Below are 21,937 nucleotides of genomic sequence, written 5' to 3'. Positions count from 1 at the left end.
TTTAGGGCAGTGAAACCATTCCGTATGACACCATGATGATGGATACATTTCATTACCCATCAGCAAAACCCAAATAATGCACAACACCAAGAGTGAACCCTAATGTAAATTATGGGGTGATAATGACAGGTCAATGTAGGTTCATCTGTTATAACAAATGGTTCACTCTGGTTCAGGATATTGATAGTAGGGGTGGCTATGCATGTATGGGGGGAATGGGTATATGAGAACTCTGTGCTTTCAGCACAATTTTGCTGTGAACATAAAACTGCTCTGAAAATAGAGTCTACTTTTTAAAAACTAATGCTTGTAACATATACACAACTTCATTAGTAGATAACATCAAAACTCTTAATTTGAGGCCCATAACAGTCAGTAGGCAGTTGCAAACAATGCTCTAGCTATTTTAAACAGAAAATAATTTATTAAAGGATATTTGTTAGCTTGCAGAATTTGTAGAGAAACCAGATAACTTAGTATGAATAGTACACACCTTGAAATCACTCAAGAGGAATGCTCAGTCACAGGAGAGATGCCACCACTGCCACCAGCCACTTGGCCCTGAACACACAAGGGACTGGATGCCAGAAACTCTGCCTCAAAAACCCCAAGAACAAGATGCCTCCACCACCACTTTCCAGAAGATCAGTCTTCCCACAGCTGCCACCTTATGTTGCTTCTTTCCCTATCTAAGTCCTGTGAAGATGTATCTGACTGGCAGTACATAAGTCAGATTCTTTCAGCCTACCTGCAAAAGATCTGCAAAAAAGTTTTAATTCTGTCATGAGATGGTGGGACTACCAATGTGGGAAACTATCAAAATGCCTAGAAATCTAGAAAGTAACTTAGGTGTCATCTTATAGCAATGAGACTTAGTATTAGGACAGGTTGAGCCTGAAGAAGATCCCAAAGGGCCCAATAGAGAGTTAAATGTGGGAGTTTATAGCTCACTGGAGAGGTCAAATGTGGAAATCCACAGATAAGGAATTGTACCACAAAGTGATAGGTAAAACCAAGAGAGCTGGATGAGAAAGACCAGGGAGAAAATGTGCAGTGAGAAGAGCAAAGGTCCAAGATGAAGCCTTTGGAATCATCAATGTGTAAGAGTAGAATAGAGTAAGAGGAAGTAATGAAGGAAGTGAAAAATGGGCAGAGGTCATCAGCTTTTAAGAAGGAAGGAGTATCAAGTTTGGGAAATCAGCAAACATTCCTGTAAGGATTGAAAAATCCCCATTGGATTTGGAGATCTAGAGACTGCTGGTGACCACTAGGAATGTACCTCCATTCTAACACTACCATAATGTATCAAAATAGCCTGGTTCTGTTGGTTTCTCCTTGGCTTATAGCTTCCAAGGGTAGGAATGATGTCTCATTAATGTCAGACTCCCCAGCACCGTACTTGGAACAAGGATTTCAGTGATGGTTTGCTGATCCTAACTGAACTGAGACCTGTAGTTTCCCTTTAAATGCCCATGCAAGAAGCCAAGGGTGAAATTCCAAAGGTCTTTAGGCTCCTTGACACCCTGACTCTGATCCAGAATCACTCATTTGTAACATCTTGGGATCACAAGGCTCAACGAAATTACCCTCTCTCAATTTTGGAAATATCACCTTTCAAATAAAAAGTTCTCTTCTCTTTAACAAGGCAACAATAATAATAATAGCAATAAAAACAACACAAACAACAAACATCTGTGGAGTACTTTACATTTTTATGAAGTGTTTTGATACTTATAACCCCCAATTAATAAAATAGCAACCTTATGAAATGAGTATTTTTATTATCTCTGTCTTAGAGAGAGATTATATAACCGGCCTAAAAAATCACTCACACTTAGAAATAGGGTCCCCTGGAATTTGCCAAGGTCCTCTGGCTTCAAATCCCAAGTTCATTTCTCTCTGCCACGCTAGCTGGGGTGTCCCACAGAGAGATTTTGGTTCTATCATTTTATACTTCCAGGCAAATGTGTGATTAGCATTTTGCTAGTTCTCATCTATCATCTTGGCATCTGTTGCTGGAGCTGCTGAGGGTGCATATTAGTCATTTCAAGGAATTCAAATCCAGCGAGTGAGATGATTTCTTAAGCTTTTGGGGGAAATTTTTCAAAGGCTCACACCTTGATACACTGAAGAGAGGGGAGATTTTTTAGGTATTTGGGGATCAGGATTCCAACCTGGCCAGTTTACTCGACCTCTGATTCCTTTCTTACTCTTGGAGAATGCACATGTCGGGGGACCCAGGGTAAATCCTTTGGGTTGTTGGGTTGGTGGCAGGTTCTGCTTCACCAGGTTCTAATGATGCTGCAACTGACCAAGAAACCTAAGATTCTGGGACTGCAACAATAGGGGTAACAAAAGGAATAGCTGCTGACCCTATTTTCCCCAACTCTTACAAACTCTCTCTCCTTCTCAACATGGAGCAGAGAACTAATTTCCAGGCTAGGTGGGTCAACACCAGATGGCTCTAGACAAAAGCAGAGGCAGCTGAGTCATTTCACTCAGAGCAACTCAAGCAAAGCTGTGATCTGAGCTACATTTTTTTTTTACTTAAAAGTTTTAAAAATATTCCAATAACTCAAGTGGATGGGAAATTAGGATTATGCTCTTTGACTTTAAAATATTTAATTGACTTTGACTTTAAAATATTTAATTCAAAAATAGTAAGTTTTCCAAATAGTGAATTTCAGATTCCTTTCCAAGGTTCAACTCTCAAGATGGCTCAGCTCTTAGCTCTGTCCTAATGGGAATGAACTCAAAAGCAAGACATGCTGGGTTGGGAGGGCAGCTCAGGGGGCAGCACACTGGAGATGTAAGGCAAGACTGGGCAGAGCTAGGACCACAGGCCTGGGGGCAGAGGCTGGCCTGAGAGAGCTCAGATGGATGGTCCAAAGTGTCCAAAGAATGTGGCCAGCTCAGAAATGGCGCTGGGACTCTCTTCTGGTGGCCAAGTCAAATCACTGGGTGAGCCCAGGGGTTACAGGACAACACAGAATCAGACAACTGCCTTGCTGCCCCAGAGAAGAATAGAGAAACAACACAGCATAATGGAGAGCTTTGCTGTGGAGCCAGAGAAACCTAGTTTGGAATCCTGCTTTGCTGTTTCTTGACGGTGTAACTGTGTCTCCTCTTGAAGCTGTTTCTCTTCTCTAATGAAAGATATTCATACCCATGATTTTTTTATGATTGTTGTGAGTGTTAAAGAAAATGTTCATAAAGCCCCTCATGCAATATCTCAACAAAACAGGCATAAAGTGAATGCAAGCAAATGTAATTATTACGCTGATCTCTCCTTTCATCACAGGACCAGCTGGAAACATGGAGAGTATGGAAGGAGACTGACCAAACCTAGTAAGAATGGTATCAGAATTTGGATTGGGGAACTTTAAAAGGCCTTCATTCCATAACTACACAAGGCACTGCATATCACCCCAAGAGTTAGGGATTTTTTCCTAAATACAGAAAATAACAAGTAATAATCAAAAATAGTTATTATCACCATTAACATCCCCCTAGTGGAGTCTCTTGAAGATAAATTCTAGCTCAAATTCTAATCCCTGAAGATAAATTCTAAGAAAAGAAGAGATAAATGTGTAAATTCAAGATGCAACCACCTACTATAAATCATTTCTGACAAAAAGAGATGTCTAAAGGAAAACTAGCCGCTACATCCTGATCACTAATTGCTACCAAAGACACAGAAAATAATTAGAAATTAAGATAAGAAAGACTACCTGTGGGAGAGAGTGTAGGTTCTGAGTTGTTTCTCTTGAAAGTTTCAATGCGGATTTTTTTTGAACAGGTCTCCATCCTGAAACATACAGTAAACCATCAATACCAGCACTTATTACTTACTTCGAACATCTATACTGATCATTGAAACATGCTTCTACAGCCAAGATAGGCTGAGAACGCAAGGAACGTAAAATTCAAATAAGTTTATTTTGCAACTCTGCTCAAAGAAGCTGAAATAAATATCAAAAAAAAGTTTAGGGAGTGTAAATTTCACTTTTTCCAAGCAACTCTTAACTTCAGTCAAGGATATTCAAACAGTTAGTATATTGACAAGATCTGTAAAAATAGCAAAGGCAGCCAACAAATAAGTAAGCCCAAAGACGCAGTAGGAGAGAAGATCTGACTCTAAGAGATAAGAGGAAATTTGTTTTGTGACCATCTTTTTGTTCTCTTTTCTAAAATTAATATTTAAAAAGTACTAAAACATTTCGATGGCCTAGAGCTGAAGTCATCACTTGTGGAAACATAAACCGTATTAACTTATACAGTTTCCCCACTTTGCTTCCTACATTTATTCTCAGATAAGGGAGACGAACAGCTAGCGACGGAAAGGGTGCGCTCCACTAAGAAGGCGGCTTTAGAGTGAAGCTGATAGCTATTATGTTGGCAATAGCTGATAAAAGAATTCTTCATAATTATCATTTCCAATTGCTCTCCAGGATAGGGGGGGTGAACATTTTTATGTGCCCCAAAGAAAATCCAGGAAATAAAAAGAAGAGCCTTATTTGGGGAAAAGGAGGCACAAAACTTGAATTGCCACTGAGTTGAGCATAAAACAGACTCGTCTAGTGAAGATGTTAAATTTGTGTGATGTGAATGTTTGAGGTAAATCTCTTCCTCTGCGTCCACTATAAAATCCTCGGAGAAATCTCCTTGGTCTACCAGGTTTCTGTGTAAGCAGATTCTTTAGGAGATGACAAAGAGGCATTGGGTCTACATTTGGGTCATCACAGTGTGAACACAGAGAAGGCCGTCAGGAGCCGGAGGATGAGAGCACAGCTGATGTCTTGGTCACAAAATGGTGGGTAACCCAAGAACCAATCAATAGGTCTTTGCTCAACATCTGATCCTTGCTTAGCAGGGATCTTGCCAATCAATGTGGGGAAACAAGGAAAGATAAGACATGGCAGGGTGGGAAAAACTCTTGAGCAAACGAAAAAACCCACTCACAAAGCACTGTTTGTTAGGGATAACAAAACCACAGAATGAAAGCTGACCTTTCCAAATACGCTTAGCTCAAGGAACAGTCTATTCACTGGAATAGCACAGGAATCGAGGGATTTTGTCACTGAATTTTTCCTACAAATATATCAAAATGCAAAAGCCTCACCATTTTTTCACTCACCTAGTATGTTTTATGTCTGACAATCTTTTCTATCCCCTGTTCTCACCTCTCTCAGCTTTTCTCACTTCATATTTCTGTCCCAGAATACCAGAAAAAAAGGAGTCGTCTATGGTATGGGTGTTTATGGCTCATAACATCGCAGGTTTCCGTTCAAGGGGCATCAAGTCCAGGAATAGAAGAGAGCCATATCTCAAAATAAAGACTCACAGTACTGAGAGGCTCCCATATAGTCAGTTTTGAGCTAGAAGTTGTGAAAGATTCAGAAAACTTATGGTCCCTTCTCTTAATAAATTGATAGTCTAGTTATTTTACTGTAAAAACTGGTAATCTGCAAGAATGACCCTGTAATGTGCACTGAAATTTACTTCTTCCTAGATTCGTCAGGTAACACCTAAAGCAAGAACAAAAGACCCGCAAACAACAACATCCGTATGAAAACAAAAATATTAAGTCAATACAAGGTACAGAAATGACTGAAGAAGAACTCAGTTTTTGTTCATGAACCAAAAATATAACACTGTGTTAGAGAAAAAGAGAAACAAAAAACAATGCAGATATTCCTTCTTAGGCAGATTTGGCCAAGAGGAATGGTTAAGTTTCAAACACACTATCTTTCCAACTTGCAAAATGAGCTGCTCGCATGGTGCCGTCTTGTCCCTGCCGCTACCGACTGCTGAAATCTCTGACTCTCCCTTCTATATGAGTCACAGTCTGCACTCTGAACTGCTTTATATGGCTATCAAAGGCCAGAGCATGCTTTGCTTAATAAGTACCTTACAAAAGTACGTAAGTCGTCCCTTAAAGTTAGGGATAGAAAGGTAAAAAGTAACCTCTAAATATGCTAATGAGATATCTACCCCCAGATAAATAACCAAATATCCCAGTAGCTTTTAGAGCAAACCCTCACTGCTAAGGAAAGATTGAACTTTCATCCTTTATCTTTGTCTTGCTCTTGCCCAAAGGTACTAAACCAATCCTTTTCAGTGTTACCAGCTAAAATTATTAGAAAAGAAGGGTCAGCAAGTTATCAATACCAAGAAATATACAATAGAAAATTTCAATAATTAGATAAATGTTTAAGTGGTAAGAAAAATGAAGACTTGCTAAAAAGCAAGGATTTGCCATGCTGGAGACAAATAGGAAGGAGATGACCACATTACTGAAGTTTTCATACCATCTCAATTTCTAATGATTTTATTTTGAAGTTTACTTTAAGTAGAATGCAGAATTGCTGCAATTAAAAGTTTAAGAATTATTGTTAATTTTTAATTTGAATCTATAATTTTAAAAGTATTAGTATGGTTTTAAGAGTGATCTTTATTATTGTTTTCTTGTTGTTGCCACAATCAGAAGACACAATTTCTTCTAATACAATGAATCTCTGCTTTGATATTGGTCACCTATGGAAAAAAATAGTTTGTGTAACATAATTCTCTTTACAAACTTGAGTGCATCAATTATGTTAAGTGATGTAAATAAGAATTTTTGTCCACGTAACAGAAGATTAATCAGTTTCAGAAATACTTAGCTTATTGGTGCTTGATCCTGGGCTTCTTGAGAGGCCACTTGATATAAAATGAGACTAAAGACAATGGAAAGAAGGGCCAGCCCAATGGCACAGCGATTAAGTGCGAACATTCCGCTTCGGTGGCCTGGGGTTCACAGGTTCGGATCCAGGTAGGGACATGGCACTACTCGGCAAGCCATGCTGTGGTATGTGTCCCACATATACAGTAGAGGAAGATTGGCATGGATGTTACCTCAGGGCCAGTCTTCCTCAGCAAAAAGAGGAGGGTTGGCAGCAGTTAGCTCAGGGCTAATCTTCCTCAAAAAAAAAAAAAAGGACAAGGAAAAGAGAGTTAGGGAGATTTTAAATAGCAAGTTATGTGTTTCTGAAAAAAAAAAGAAAGGTATTCTGTTTCTTTTTATTTGATTAATCCTCAAAGAAAAAAAGAAGTAGAAATTGAAAAATTAGGTCCAAGTTGTTTAATTTGCAAGAAGGCAGGAAAACAGTTGATTTGCAAATGTATTGCTATGGAAATAATTAAAGTAACTGAAAAAGTGTATTTCTTCTTCAAATTATCTTGCAGAATTGACTAATTTCTCCTGCCACCATTCTGAGATAAATCGGTATGTTACAAACCCCACTATCTGCAAATGCAAATTTTCAGAAGACTCATCATCACCCTACACTTTTCTCTACCAGATTGGAGACTCTTGAGTATTCTAAGTATTCTTACAAGAGAACAAAATTTGTCTTTCATATCCCTCGGTAAGACTGGCATTACCTGCACAAAAATGTATGTGTGCACGTGTGTACCTTAAGAGACCCAAACTTGCATAATTCAAGGAAATGATGTGCTTTAAAGAAATTGAAATCAGAATTCTAGACTCAACCAGTTCATAAAAGCCCCAGCTCTATAATACTTGTCCTCATTTTGAATAGCAGACGCTCCTTGATTATTTTCTATCATAGCACCCTGTTTGCTTTCTTCAGAGCACTTATCAGGAGCTAAAAATATTTGTTTCCTTGTTTGTCTGTCTCCCCTGATTAGAAGGTAAAGTCCTCTACTGCCCACATGTTGTCCTCCTTTGTTCCTGGTCAGAGCCCCAGCACAAAGAACAATGCCTAGTAGGAGATTCCAAAAAAATCTTTGTTGAATGAATAAATGAATGATGACGTTTTCCTGGAAACTTGGCTAGGGTCCCTTTCAACTCCTCACAGGAGAAGGAGGTGATGTTCATTTAAATCACTAGAATATTTGCATAGAATTCTAGTTACAATGGTTGAGAACGAAAGAAGAGCAGCCGCCGACATTCAGAAGCTGGCCTGGTGCTCACAGCTAGACCAAGTGACTCTCCAGATAGACATACACAATCTCCCAGAATACCACCCTCAGACAAGACTGCCCTGAGACCACGATAAAATGAGACCAAGCAAGGCCACTTCCGGATTTTGGTGATGCACAGACAAAAACAGGTCACTGTGCCAGCCACAAAATACCAAACACTCCCCCTCTTGGCCAAAATGAGTGACTGCTACTTCTTTACCAATTCCAGCTTCATCCTCATTCCAGCTTCCCCTCCCTGTAGACAAGATCCATTGAGATGTCCAATTATAGAATTGCCCCACTTTCTAACAACACCCATTGTGGAGTGAATCCCTGCTTCCTCAGACCTCCCCTGAGTCACCCAACCAAAGTCCAAACCCTCCAAGTTTCCTTCTAACACCCCCCTACTGAGACGTGCAGGGTTTCCCACGGGGTGTGTTCTCCCACCCTGCAACGAGTAACAAACCCACTTGTTCCACTACAGGTGTGTTCCTGGTTGTCTTTGGCTGAAGGGCATTAGCAAGATACAGCACAAAAAAGCATGAGACAAAACTAAGAAGTTAGAACATAGCGTGGTATGAAATACCAGCTACTGTTAGATATTTTATTAATAATAGCTATTATTACTTGAGCCACTAAGCCACGCCAGGTACTGTGCTATATCTTGTTTAATTCCCATAACACCTCCATGCGTATATTCCATTATCTTCTCCACTTCACAGGTGGGGAAACGGAGGCTTAATTAAGTAACTTGCTCAAGTTCAGCCAGCCAATAAACAATAGAATCAGCATTCAAACCCGGAGTCAGAAGCATTATACTGACTTCTCTCCTGGTGGTTTATTTTCAGAGGATTTGTTAAATTTTAAAGTACTATATTTCTAAACTCTCTTAACAAAGAGATTGTGTTCAATGTGAGAAAAGCAACCTCCAAAACTGTGTAAGATAAGAATTTCAGCACCTGTTCAGAATATCCTGGAGGCCTCCAGACCTCTGCCAAACTACTCTGCAACTTCTGCGCTGCCAAGTAGCTGAGTCATTGACATTACATTTGCGTCATAAAACCAGTTTTCCACTGGTATATTTTTTAAAGCTAAAAGTGACTGTTTTTCTGACTACATAAGTGTTTCTCTGCTAGATAGAATACAGATTTTGTTCCTACCAAAGGAAAGATCATCCTTTCAATAAAAACAACAGGCTATTTTCCCCACTGTGCTGTGAATGTTCCACAGCCAGCACTGAATGGACTGAATTGACAGAACATCTCTCTCTCTCCTGAACTGATAATAACTGGCAACAGTGACATCCCAGCTAAAACAGGGCAGAATGCTGCAGTATTTGCACCCTGAAAGAAATCAAAAACAGTGTCCACAATGTAATATCTACTCAAAACATGATTTTATTTCTTCTCTCAGCTTTGGAGGAAAATCTGCAGGATCCCATTGAAGCTGAATTATTACTCTCAATGCCAACCCAGGTGAGTCACTAACCAGATTATGAAGACATTTCTGAGGCACCTGGACCACATGCAACAACGAAAACAGGGCCAACAGATAGCCATCTAAGGGGTTCTTTTCCATGACACCCATTTGGCTTAATTCTATGGGGACACAGTGGACGTTTACTATAGAGCCAAGGAAGGAGTCACAGAACCATACAACAGGGGCATGATTTCCTGCTCAGGCCTGAGGTGAGTGACCAAAGTAAGATGAACTCACAAAACTAGAAGGCTGGAAAGATTCCTGAAATAGCCAGACTCAAAGAAGTTTCCAGGAGTTTCTACTCAGGAGGACTCCTGAGTTGGAGGACCCCTGGATCCGCTTCCATTGCCCACACTAAGAGCCCACATTAAGAGCCATGCTTTGCAAGTTGCTTGCTCCTCTTTAGTAATTGAGTGGCTGAAACCCAACCTATGGACTGGGGTCAAGTAATTATTTCATGAATACACTAACCCATACGCGTACTTACTATAGACTAGGTAAATAAAAACATTATTATATATGAGGGATCTGTCACATCGTTTTATATCATAAAGGGGCCCTTTCCTTGGAAAAGGTTGGGAACCACTGGTCTCTGCCATATTTCTCTATTCTATTACGAACAATTTCATGCAAAACAAAACTCAAAAGCTTGTTGAAGACAATGCTTATTAAGCAGCAATTTAATTTCTCCAAACCTGGAACTCTCTAAGGAATTTCCAGGTTCCTAAAATACAGACAAATGTATTGAAACAGTAATAATTAATGTTGTTTTAAACAAGGACCATTAGACACCTTAAGTAAAAAGTAATCTACTGAGTGCTTCTTTGATATGATTCACACTACAGTCCTGTCCAAAAAGTATTCGTTTGTTTCCAATCATATTTACTTGTCCCTGGCTCCAGTGCATTAGTTCTCACTCATTAATTCTCTGTAGAATAGGTCATTTCTTACCACAGTCTTAGAACAGCAGGAGAAGATGAGAACTCTGAAGTCATTTGCACTCCACTTCTCATTATAATATAAATTAAGATGACAAAATATACCAACCCACTCCTTCAGATTTATTCCAAACGGTGTTTCTGAGATTCTGTGATTGAGCTCTATTTCATGCATTAGTTACTCTCTTATCTTCTATGTCTTCTTAAATTCGTAGAAATTCCCAGAAACTCCTGAGCCTTCTTGGGATTTCCTTTAAAGAAATTGCAGGAGGAAACACTCTAAAGCATAGTGAGGGCTCTGGATGATGAGATGATGGTTCTTTCTTTTTACCACAAGTATGTGTTACTTATAATCAGAAAAAAAAAATATTAAAAGTGAAATGTGGAAATAATAATCTTAATTCTTTCCATGATAACTTGAGAACACTATAGCTTTTACTAACCTTCCCTACTCATCAGACATTCAGATCTCATTGCTTTCACTCAATATTTATTCAAAAGCATCTACACTAACATTTGAGAGCAACAGAAATACCCTAGGTCTGTTCTCTGTTCACACAGATTGCAGAGAACAGCGGGTCCTTCCGCATGTCTTCTTTGTTGCTCTCTGCAGTCAACAAGGAGGGATTGTCTTTTAATTTTTCTGCTTCATACCCTGCCTCTACCATCGGGAAGCAGAGCCCTTAGCCTTCAGAGGCAGAAGAGAGACCCTGGACCTGTATCTTCTAGGCTTGGTTCTTGAGCTGATAGATGCATCTAGGAAATTCTCTCTTGTCCAAACCTATTTTCCAAACCTTTTGGTTGTACTGGAGAGATGGAAGGCTACAGGGGGGACTTTGTTTAAAAGAAACATTTACAGGCTTCCAATTATTGTTTGGAAAGTATTATCCCTGTTGCACATTTTTCCTTTATTTTTGTAATCAATATTTTGGGTATTTTTATATCATTAACTGGGCTTCCGGGCATAGAGTTCTAATTTATAATATTGCTTTTAGAGGAAATAAGGATTAATGCAACCATCATACAGGAAGAAATTAGGTAGCAAGTTTGAGGCATAAGAGCCAAGTTCCTTCTCCTATTTCCACCTCTTCTTACTTTTTATTGTAACCTTCCTTAAAGCAATGACCTTCCAATAGTGTTTGGCCAGCCTCCACTGTCATTTCTGACAAAATAAACAGGGAGCAGTGAAGTTCTGGTTTTCTATAAAAAAGAATATTAAAAGGCTAATGCAGAGATAAAAGAAAAGAACTGGTGGTGCTGCCTGCACTCTGGGGAAGAAACATAATTAGCACAGTCATGCCCAGTCAAGCCTCTCCTGCTTATATTGATAAGAAATTAGATGCTCTAAAATTAAACTCCAAAGCAGTGGTGATGTGACCATGTACAAAGCCAACAGTACTGAAAAGTCACAGCACAGATCCAAGAGCTGAGCATTATCAGGCATCTTGAGAACTGTTCCTTGCTCCCTTTCTCTCTGCTTGAGGCCAAGGAAAATAATTCTGCCTCCACTGTTAATTTGCTCAGACTGAGAAGGTCATATGGAATCCGGTGGCAACCTATCGTCCCTAATAACTCAGGCCAAGCTCATTTCTTAGGTACTTGACATCTTCCCTAAAAAGCTGGCCCAGTCCTCCTCCGGGCCACGTTCCTAACCCTCAGGTTTCCACGGCACACAGCACTACTTTGTTGCATACACAGATTGCAGTTGTTTCTAGTTTGCTTCTCGGTGGCTCACGCTCCAGTCTCGGCAGGGCTTCATAACATGACATTAGAGTGCTAATGATCTCTACGCAGCCTTCTATTCTTGAAGCAATGGAATAATTGGGCCTGGCTGCTGACCTTTCGGGGTCCCGCCTCCCCTCCCACCACCTCGCCTTACTGAATATTATTGATCCCCATTGACTTCCCTCCTGTCAGCTCTCTGTGGTGTCCAGAAACATGCCACAAGCTTTGTAAGAAAGAGGCTTTCCTATTGGGGTGTGTTTTGCTCCCTGCCATGCATATTATTACTTTCTTTGAAAAGATGACTTTTTGTAATCTTTCATATTAGGATATTGATAAAATCAGAGGGAGACAAAAAGCATGCTAGGAAAGCATTAGTTCCCTTACCGTGTGGGCATGAGAGAAATTAGTGAATATTTGTGAAAAGAGGAAAACAAGAGCACAGCTCTAAGGATCCTTGGAGGACTTAGATATATGTATAAAACATTTTAAGATGCTAAGAAATGTTTAAAGGTTAAAGAAAATAAGAAAGTGTTTTGTATTATTAAGATAGCAAATGCCCCTTAAAGATAGGGGGCGCTTCATTTTGCAAGTTACGGAGTGAGGGCTTAGCTCTATCAGTTAGGACATGATAACGGCAAGTAAAAGAAATCCTAATTCAACTGCTTAAATAAACAAGGAAGTTTATTAGATTACATAAGAGGATGTCCATGGGGCTACAGGCATGAAACAATCAGGGTTCTCATCCTATCTGCCTAGAGTTCATTCATTTGTTCAATTCTGATGTCTTCTATGTCTCCAGGTTAGCTTTCCTCATGGTTACAAGATGGCTGCCAGCAGCAACTGGGACACTGGCCACACTGGTGACCTTGTTTCTTTCCTGTTGGAGAGACAATCTCTCTCCCAACTATGGCATGTAAGGCCATGCTTGGGCCTAGTTAGATCTCATGCCCCCACCTCAACCAATAATAATGACTGAGGAAATGCCATACACTTATTGGCTTAGACTAATTAGGATCCACCCAGGAGCTGAGAATGGAGTTGATTCCCCCAAATCACAAGACTAATTGGAGGAAGGCTGATACCTGAACTAAATCAGGTCTCTGTCCCATTAGGTAAGGAAGAAGGAAAGAGTAGGCAACCAACAGCATCCACTGCAATAGCATCATGATTACAAGTGTGGGTTTTGGTATCCAACAGACCAGCATTCAAATTCTAGCTTCAGAACTTAACCTTAATTACTCAACCTCTTTATGCCTCAATTGTTATAACTGTAAAACACCTCACATGTGTTTTGTGAAGATTAAATGAGACTATATATAAAGAAGTGGGCACAGTGTATGGGAATTAGTAAGTACTCAATATACTCTGGTAGTTGTGAACGTTCATAACACTACTGTTACTAACGTCACTGGTGTACTGTTATTCTTATCATCACCATCATTATTCATTATTACAGGCCTCCTTAGCAGCTCGAATTCTTGGGGTAATTAGTAGGTTGGTGGTTGAACATAAAGGGGGAAGGGTGTTCTTGGCAGTTAAGGAACCAGGGTTTATAAACCAAACAAGTACTTTCTCCTCCCACTCCCAGCTTGACAGGATTTCTGTAAGTATTGTAGATAAAAGTTGCTGCTCTCCCGTCTCAGGGAAGCCATAGCACAGACCTCAGCAGTCCTTCCATCTTTCAGGAATTCTCCAGCTGATTCTGCCCACAGAGACAAGCATTCATTAGGGTCCCTGCAGACCAGGAACATCCAGTCCTCTGGAGAGTTGCAGGTCCAGTCCTGGGCATGATCCCTGAGAAGACTCGTCTGCCCCCTTTCCCAGCTCTGGGTGTTCAGTGTCACAAGAGGCTCCCTGGGAAGTATCATCTGTTGATTGAGATGCTTTCTGTTCCCCTTTATCTTTTATTACACTCCTGTCTCACACATGGAAAATATGAGCCAGTGAGTCCAAAAGATACTTGCTCTGATGCTATATTTTGGAAGTAAACCATCTGCCATTCCTGGTATACAATTCTGATGGTGTACAGATTGGTTATAGATTCAAAAATAGCGCCCTTTCCCATTTCCATGAGTTACCGTCAGCTACTAGGATTCCCAAGGAGACCAACCAAATTTCTCTCCCCTCCCAACTCTCTTGTACCATTCTTTCCGCCATTCTGAGACCGTCTTTCCAGGTCATGTCATCAGCTCACTCCTAGGAGTTCCATGGGTCTCGTTAGCTTGTGTAGACCTTCAGACCTTGGGAGGCTCTGATGTGTTAATCGCTACTCCTCAGTCCTCCTCACCCTTCTTATTCTCCAAAGACCCTTCCTTACCACACCTCCTGCACCTCCAGTGCCCCCATCTATCTTTAGCATCAGTTCCTGAGATCCTTTCTATTTTTTCACATCAATCAATCCTGGTGTTTTCCAAGAGAAACACAAAACTGAAAATGCTTTCCAAATGAGCAGTGGCACCGGTGGCAGGATGGAAAGAATTTGGGATTTTTGGAGTCAGTCAGATCTGGGCTCAACACTCAGCTCTGCCATAGCTATGTGGCCTTGGGGAAATCACCAATCCTCTCTGCACTTCAATTTACTCATCCTTTAGCCTTAATAGGGCTAAATATGACATAAATGGAAAGTGCTGAGCTTCGGACCTGGCCCAACAAATGACAGCTTGAAATTACAATGGTGATAGCACCAGCAGGAGGAAGTAGATAGGAAGATTCTATTTTAGGGGAGTTCTCACAAAAGGATGAGGGGTATTCTCTTTTCAAGTCCTAACTTAGAAAGCAAATTATTTTTATAAGCCTGTGAAGAAAAGATTTAGAACCCCAGGAAATGGACATCAACCAGAGGGATTTTTACACAATGCCCTTTCATTTTCTTCTCAGCCCTTGGCTGGTGAGTTTTCTTTTCTTGAAAAGTTTTCAAAAGTTCTCTTAGTGAGGACTCCCCTGTCTTTGGTGAGTCGAGCAAAAAGAGTCTCTTTTACTGTCAACCTCCATGGACCATCCCTGACTCTCTCTTTCTGATGATAAGGTAACTTCCTCCCTCTTTCATGCCAGAAGAATTGACAGTTATATAATCCAATGACATCTTTTCACTTCTCATTTGGACCAATGAGTGGTGGACTTCCTCTGTTCTCCAATAGGAATATGAGAGAATTGCTAGTAGGCAAAAATTTTTGCCACAAGATATGACAGATACAGAGATTTTTGAAATGTGGCTTATGTTTTCATTCTATTTCTTTAAGTATGTAATTTGTATAAATTATCCCTTGGGGTACCATGCTCTTTTAGTGACAGTTTTACCAATGTTTTCCTTTCCCGAATGATCAGATTGTTACCATATGTCAGCCTGAATCCAACCAGGAGACAGCAACTGTATGATAATTTCATCAGGTCAAGTTGACTATAAAGAATCATTATCAGAACAGGTGATTGGTATAATAGGAGATTGGCTGATGTCTCACTTTGCTTGGGCTACAACAAATTACCATAGACTGGGTGGCTTAAATGACAAACACTTATTTCTCCCAGTTCTGCAGGCTGGGATGTCCAAGATCAAGATGCCAGCCAATTTGGTGTCTGGTGAGAACCCACTTCCTGGTTTGTGGACTGCTGTGTTCTTATTGCATCTTCATGTGCCAGAAAGCAGAGAGATGAAGCAAGCTCGCTCCTGTCTCTTCTTATACGGCCCTCAGTGATGACTGACAGAAGTTGGTGTACATACCTCAGCTCCTTCATCCCTTGGATGGCATAATTTGGAGGTGTGCACTTTACTCTGTATCCCAGAGTTTCCCCTTTGGTATAAGCTCTAGTCACCCACAGTAATGGCTGGCTTGATAATGCACACGTTATTGGCTTCCCTTCCATCCTTGTATCCATTCCTCACTTTGTTTCTGTTATTTCCTAGACCTCCCAAGTAAATTATGTGCCCTTAAATCCTTATTGCAGGACGTGCTTCTAGGAAAACCCAAACTGTGACATTTCTATGTGACTTCTTAGCTTTTAATATGCATTATGGATTTTCTAGAGAGGAAGAGCATACACAGCAGTTCCCAAACTTGTTGCCATTAAGTCCACCTTCTTAGGGCGCTTGACTCTAACAATGTTCCATAAATCCCAGCTAGGGAAATGCTGGTTTGAATCACAGAGAATGGGCTCCAAGCTCATAGCCCTCAAAAGGAATCTGAGACTTTCTATAAACTAGAGCTTAAAGACATCAGTCCAATGGGATGCTGAGGCCTTTGGCCTTATCTTTATAGTAGAAGTTCTCTGAAATCAGAATGGAAACAAAGTAGAACCTTCTGCCTGCCTTATTCAAAGCCATAATGCATTCACCTTTGGAACTCTCTGTGAAGTCCTGCTTAAGAATGACGTGATGGTGCTGAGGGGAGTCCAGAGAAGGTCAAACAAGAGGACAGAGGGAGCGGGGGTAGATTTAGAAGTATAGACCTTGCAGTAAGGAGGGGAAAAGACAGAGAAGTAATAGGCTAGGAATATACAAATAATAAACAGCATACATGGGAGAAATGTCTTTCCTCTTCACATTTCAGAATATTAGGCTTAAAGGGTAGCTCTTAATGTCTGAGAGAATTAAGTTGAAGATAAAATAGAGTAATTTACTACTAAATGCGGTCAGCAGATTATACAATTATGGAATCTTCCTCCACTTCCTACCTCAAGAGTTACAAGCTGAATGTATAAATAGAATCTAAAAAACGTTAAGCAAACTGCTGGTCACCGGAATCGATAGAGAAGCAGCCTTGCATAGTGTAAACCTTGCAAGTGTAAACAGATCGGGTTTCAACAGCAGCCCTGCTGAGTGACCAGGGCCATCACTACATCGCTCTGCACATCAGGCTCCTCATCTATAGCATGAAGATAAAAGTCCCTGTCTTGCAGAGTTGTGGTAAGGAATAAAACTAATGTATGTTAAAGTAATACTCAAGGAGTAGTAACTATTACTATAGTCCATAATAATTTGCTAAAGCCTCTAGTATGTCTTGATTACTATGTTTCCATAATCTGCTGTGACCAGTTTCAGGGAAAACAATTAAATCCACCACCAATGAGTCCTTAGTCTCACTGTGAAGAACAGGACCCAGGGGTGGATGGACCGAGGTGGAGCAGGGCCACCAGAACAAGCACAGCCCATCCCATTCTCTGCAGTTCCCCACACAGCACCCTCACAGAGGCCTGGCTCAGCCCCACCCAGGAAGACCAGAGTAGCTGCTGCTTTTCATCATTTGCAGACAGTTTAAATCTTCCATCAGTGCACAGAAATATCTCCAGGCTTCGCATTTTCAGACACTTTCTCAGTCTCTCAAAATCAAACAAAAGCCTTCATGCTGAATGCATTGTTCCCAGTCTACGTTCCTAAGCATCGCGACCACTGCCCCGCCCCCCAAAGAAAACTCTCTTGACCCTACTTCTCCCAGCTACTTCCAAAATTCTCCACTCTTTAAGCAAAATTCCTTGCAACGGTCTTTCAGATCACTGCCTCTAATCCTCTTCTCCCATCCTCTCTTGAATGCATGCAATCAGGCTGCCCCCAGTGGCTCTGGTCAAATTGACCTCCATGTTGCCAAACCCAATGTTCCCTTCTCAGTTGCCGTCTTACTTTGCTCTTCAGCGGTGTTGGCCAGTGGCAGTCCCTCTTCTCCTTGCGGCCCTGTATTCCCTTCACGCCCGAACTCAGCACCCTCTGGTCCTCCTTCATCAGCCCCTTCTTCTCAGTTCCAGTTGCTCCCAGCCTTGTGACATTGAGTGCTTGGGGCTCAGTCGTGGCCTTCTCCTCTCCTACATCTGTCCCACTCCTTTAGTGAACTCATCCACAGCCTTAAATACCATCTATAAGCTGTCAACTCTCACATTTAGCTCTCCAGTACGGACTTCTCCCCTGAGAATAATCAAAACCCCCTCTGTTGTTCTCTCTATGCCCTGCTTCCTTTTGTCAGAGAAACAAAACATTTCCAATGGGTCAGTTCCTCCTTCAGGTCAAGTATGAACACTGGCAATAGTCCTAAACAGATCCATTTGTAAACTGATTTACTACTTTTTGAATATCTTTTTTTCCTCTTCAACTTTGTCTAACATATCCCCATGTTATGTTACATTTTCATGCATTACAAGACCCCGGGACTTTTCTCAAGCTGTCCCACTTTGGGATCCTCATCAATACCTTGGTTTGTCAACATTTCACCTACATGCCCAGTATGTATTAAGGACATTTTAATTACTTCAAATAATCAAAGATATAATATAGGACACAATAATTATTTTTTAAATGGTGAGGCATAGTTCAGAAAGCACACATTTTTAAGAGCATCTTACCATGTAATATAATCCAAGGTTTGATTTATAGAAATATTATTCTGGTAGCAGTGTGAATGGACAGCAAAACTGGTTAGAGGCCTAGAGGGCAGTCTAGTCGAGAAATAATAAAGGCCTTAAGTAAGACAGCAATTGCGGAGACAGAGAAGTGCCAGATTTTTGAAAGTCTGAGGTTATAAGGCCCAAAGGATAACGGTGAAATAAAAAATGAACTTGGATAAATGACATCATGGAATACAATGGGAAATATAGAATGAGAGCTAACAGATGGAAGGGACAATTAATGAACTCTTATGATCTTAGATTCCTTTTTCTCGAGAAACCAGTAACCATGTTTCTAGCTCATAGGGAAAAGAAGGCAAAAAAAAAATAATAATAATGATAATAATGAAGTGTTATTCCAGAACAATCAGGACCCAATCACCTATATTGCTGCCTTCCTCCTGCTGAATGGAGATACTAAAAACCTGACTGTACAGGAAAATGTTCTGAACTTACCAGGGCAACACTGTGAAATAAGGACAAGTTCGTGTGAGCCAGCCCACACCTGTGCAGGTGTTTGGCCAATCCAATGGGCACGACACTTTCAGAGGAGTAAGTGAACTAACCAGTGCTGACAAGTTAAACTGAGGGCACAATTCAGTAGATATGAAAAAGTCCTGCTTAGTAAAGAGATGGGAAATGGGAGAAGAAAATGATAAGGTTGTTCTCTAGACCAGAGGTCCTACCTGGGGATTTCCTCTGGAGACAGTCACTAAGTTCTGATGATCAGTTTGGCTTACAGGTGGTGAATTTGAATATTTCTCATCTCATCTATCTTATCATATTTCTATTTATCAGACTCATTCCTGCCATTCTGTTTCCAGACTCAAGGAATATGTGTGCAATTGAAATGACACTGAACTCAGAGACAGAAGGAAGATGTTGTAGCCGTTCATTTATTCCGCTAATATTTTTCAACTCCTACCACGGGCCATCCATTGTGGGCCCAAACCAAATGAGACACTGCCCACAAAGGACTTTCAGATAACCACAAATAACTTAGTACTTACTCCTTGCCAGACACTGTCCTAGGTGCTTTACTTATACTAACTCATTTAATCCTCACCACAGCCCTGGGAGGTAAGAGTGCTAGTACTACCATCCTCATTTTAAAGATGAGAAAACTGAAGCACTAAGAGATTCAGTTACTTGTCCAAGGCTACACACAGAGTAAGCAGCAGAGTTGGGCATTCTGGCTTCAGGAGTTGTGCTCTTAACGATTATACTATTCTATCTTCTATAGAAATAAACTATAAATAACGGAAATGGAGCATTTCTGGCATTAGGTGTTAGAAGTGAGGACATGCTTCCACAGGGGCCAGCTTACAGGGGAGAAAGGTCAGAGAAGACTTTTAAGCCTTGAGCAAGGTCTTGCCAGATGAACAGGGATTCATCAGGCTGGTTGGAGGTGTGAGTTCCAGAGAGAAGGAAGCTTGTGAGCAAAAGCACAAGACAGGGAGCTGGAAGGAGTGAGTTCAGGATGGCTGGAATAAGCGACTGGGTTGGGGGCAATGACATGGCAAAGGGAAAAGCTGGAAAGGTGGGCATGTGCCTGAGCCCTTATAAATTATACAAAAACTAAATAAGCTCTTGCTTCTAAGCCACACTTTCACTCAGTTTCACTTAGATCAACATTTGAAGACATCAGAAAATGAAGACAGGCCCACTCCCATGAGACCAAACGCAATGATACTGTCTCCTACGAGCTCAGAACTGCTTCTCTTCAAGGTGTTTCTCCTGCACACCAATGAGAACACGCAGATAAACACAGCAGCTTAATGCCCACCAACCACTTAATGGGCGACACAGACAAAGTGGCTTCCATAGTTGTTCCCAATGGGGGACTCTGTTTTCAGCTTCAACACCAATCAGAAGGGACTCTTCATGCCCAGAGAGGTCTAAGACCCATTCCCTTTGCACCTCATCAGACAACAGAGCCCCAGAGCACAGAATATCCAGGTTTAGAAAGCAAAGCTGCAACATCAAGCAAGAGACTGTTCCAGGAAAATAGACAATAAGTAAAGCCAGTAGCCTGCATTCTTTTTAGTGTGCTTCAGAGGAAAAAATGACACAACAAATAAACAAGCAAAAAGCCTCTGCAGCAATGTGTATAATAAATAAGATACTTAAGGAAAAGCCAAAGCAAATGCCACTGCAGAGGTAGAAGGTTTATGGGCCCAACTCTGGAAAATCACATCCTACATAGATGGGTTGGGAAAAGAAGTGTATGGCATGCAAAAGAGACCTCAAGGGACTCAGACATCTCAGGAGAATTTAGCCCAGATAGAAACAACTCCCTGCCCACACATCCCAGAGTAGGCTTCCATTGGTTGCTTAGAGGGAAAGACCAGGACATTTATATCAGTATCTACTCTCTCAGAAGCACTCTTGACCTTTCCACCCCTCAGCACTCCCCAGCCCAGGTCCTTTCCAGAGTAGGAAACCCAAGCCCCATCCCCAAGTCCCTTAGCCAAGGCATCAGAGCATCCACAGGGGAACGGTCTCCCTCAGGGGGCATCTACCTGCTTGGGTAATCACAAGCCCCTGTCCCAGGCATGTGCCTCCCAGATCTGAGCTGCAGGGCCACGTCCTCAGTTCCTACCACGGCTCCAAATCTGGAAGGAAAGGTGCCAGTCATAGCAGTTCCCTCCTGGCTCAGGAAAGGGAGGATCAGCAAAGACAAGTGTATGGAGGCAGCTTGGGAGCCCACCACAAGCTTGCCTTTCCTGTTCCTCCACCCACACAGGGTCCTGCAGCCCTTGAAAATGAAAGGGATGAGCGCAAGCTCCCACTCTGCCTCTGTTGGGAGATGAGCTCATTCTGTTCTCAAGGACCTCAATGATGACTCATCCTCCGAGGCACTGAGGTGCTCCCTGACACTCCCTGCTGGGGAGAAGCCAAGCACATGTTCTAACCTCTGATGAAATCGCCTACTGCATATATACTTTCGCCATGGGAGCTGTATACCAAAATGTGTATGGTGCTCTGTCCATGGTGTGAGTCAAATACTGTGTTTTTGAAATTCCAAATCACAGAACCACTTCAGGAGCAGATTAATATAGATTTTCTGGATTGGATGGTCTCTTGTGACAAATTCAGTCACAATTCTGGTGTCCAAAGCAGACATCAGACAAGCAGCCCCTTTACTGAAGGTTGCCTGACCTGGATTCACTTCTGCTAGATGCATCATAACCATCCAAATTAATCCAAGCACAGAAAATCCCAGAAAAAACAAAGATGAGCCTATGTTATAAGTAAAATGAAATATGTCAAATTGACTGAAATAGTTTTCTATTGGGGAAAAAAAGTAGTGAATGAGGAAGAGGAAAGAGAGGAGAAAAAAGTCTCTTTTTCAAAAAATAGCTCCATAAACATGCCAGGATGTCAGTCATTCGGATCCTAGTGTGAATTAATTGAATCTACCTGCTTCCCTCGGACCCTTGGCTGAGATCAGCTGTCAC

At 41.2% G+C, this 21,937-nt stretch overlaps 1 long non-coding RNA gene across 1 annotated transcript in view; it reads right to left on the bottom strand.

Moving 5' to 3' along the window:
• The window catches only part of LOC139076447 (uncharacterized), a 39,705-nt gene extending 18,401 nt beyond the window's left edge, over positions 1-21,304 (bottom strand). Inside the window, exon 1 of the long non-coding RNA XR_011528072.1 lies at positions 20,999-21,304. This is a non-coding gene — a long non-coding RNA (uncharacterized lncRNA). The remainder of the gene's footprint in view (positions 1-20,998) is intronic.
• Between the last annotated feature and the right edge of the window lie 633 nt (positions 21,305-21,937).

Source organism: Equus przewalskii, chromosome 16 (genome assembly GCF_037783145.1).
Source record: "Equus przewalskii isolate Varuska chromosome 16, EquPr2, whole genome shotgun sequence".
Taxonomy (NCBI): domain Eukaryota; kingdom Metazoa; phylum Chordata; class Mammalia; order Perissodactyla; family Equidae; genus Equus; species Equus przewalskii.
The sequence above is the reverse complement of the archived record's forward strand: the minus strand, read 5'-3'. Positions and strand labels throughout refer to the sequence as shown.